Raw genomic sequence first — 1962 nt, forward strand, 5'->3', positions numbered from 1 at the left:
TATGATGATAGGGAGCTGCCAGCCCTTTCCCTTTCACATTGGTTGGCGATTGGCAGAGCCGGTGCTCATCGTCCAGTTATTCCTTCCTTTCAACTGGAAATGTTCTGCGAGCCCATCCGATTAAAGCGTTGCTGGTTGTCTTTCGGTGTTCCCTGCAGCTCAATCAACCCGACAATATTGGCCGCTCAACATAATATCCAACAACAGCTACCTTCAAACCACTTCAAATTCTCATAGTTCTTATAGAGCCCCGGCTTGATGGATATGTTGCGTAACCTCATACGATCCGTCTGCTGGTATTTCTGGCCTTCCCATAATTGGCTCCGGATGGCTCAAGCGCGTTCTCATATCTATATCAAGCGGTAAGGCTGATCCGTGCTGTGCCTTAGGTCACCGCACAATGACAGACGTCTCGCAGAAGCAAAGACGACCTGCAAAAATTAGCTGGGAAGTCAAATGTGTTGTTTGCCTTGCTTTGCTGGGTTGTATTCCAAACACGAAGCCTAGTTAAAATTTCGACGCGTAAAAATCCGACTTGTCTCCACTCTTTTGTCCTCCACATTTGGAACGCAATTCACCAGGTCATACCAGAATTCCGGCATAAAACACCATCATGGAGGGTTATGGGGTTCAGAAAATAAGAACAAACTTTCCTGACAAGGCTAGATGAAAGGGGATGCCAGTCTTTGGCAACGAAGTAGAGGACAAAGAAGTACAAGAATCAAGCCAGCACAAGGAACAAAACAGAACCAGATACAATGGATATCTGGAACAAAATTTTCAGTTACTTGGGCCATTTTACAATATATACTATGTTGCGAAACACTGGTGCCTTTCTAAAAAAAAAAAAAAAAAAAAAAAAAAAACAAAAAAAAAAAATTACACCCCGATTACTCTGGAGTCGCCACTTCGGGTGAGATTTTCCTCCACTTGTTTCCTTGATTCGGTGTGTTGGTACGCGAGCTGACGTTTGGAGAGGCTACCAGCAGCAACCGCAAAGAGCGCCGTAATGATTGCCAGGGCCCTTGGTCTTGCATGCGTGCGGCCATGCTTGACGGGTATCAATATCACTAATGCACAACACAGGCGGAAGGAGGCAGGCTCGTTTTGCCTCAGTTGCCGCCATGCAGCCGCATGTGAGAAGAAGCTGTTGAAAGATGATGCCCGTCCTCCCCACTGCTAGACAGGTATTCTGCCATAGCAAAGGTGGGAGGCATTGAGATGATCGACTTCAATAGGCAGCAGACGACCGTCTTGACCTTGGGGACTTTTTCTCTGGCTGAGAACGGCAAATTGTCACTCACACTAGCTCTGGACCAGCAACTTCTGATAGAGTGGTTAAATATTGCTAGAGCCCCACCCTCCACATGTCACATTTTGGGCCATTACAATTCCCAGATTATCTCTGGTCTCATGATCTTCGGTGGGAAGTGGTTTAATATCCTAAAAACGGGAGACGACTTAGAGCAAAATAAGGCGGAGAAATGGCACTAACGGGCCGAAATTCTAGATTAAAAATAAGGGAGGAGCCGTTCAGGGATTGGTTTGGTTCCCGTCTCCCAGTCGCTGATACCAAAGGAACAGCCTCTTTGGCCCTTCATGAAGCTCCGCATTCAACATCTTGCATACGTTTAACGGCTGTGTGAATTCGAAGCTGAAATACTACAAGGATCCCCCAGATGCCTTATTTGCTTTCTAGTTGCTGCAGTCAAACCACTCCAGTGAGCTCTGCTCTTTTTTCTTTTTTCATTAGGCTTAAAAGCGTACCTTTCCCCTCCCAAGCACTACCTTTCTTTTCTCCACCCTTCCCCGTTTAGAGTCTCCCGGCATCGACGATGGCGAATAATGCGTCCATTCCAGATCCCGAAACAATACGAGTGGCTTTGGAAGAAGCCAGGAATAGCGAAGATGGCAGTATGGACCCAAGAATGACCTCCATTCTTGAAACCGCTATGGCGAAGT

The sequence above is a fragment of the Histoplasma capsulatum genome, genomic scaffold, assembly GCF_000149585.1.
Source record: "Histoplasma capsulatum NAm1 scaffold_1 genomic scaffold, whole genome shotgun sequence".
Classification (NCBI taxonomy): Eukaryota; Fungi; Ascomycota; class Eurotiomycetes; order Onygenales; family Ajellomycetaceae; genus Histoplasma; species Histoplasma mississippiense.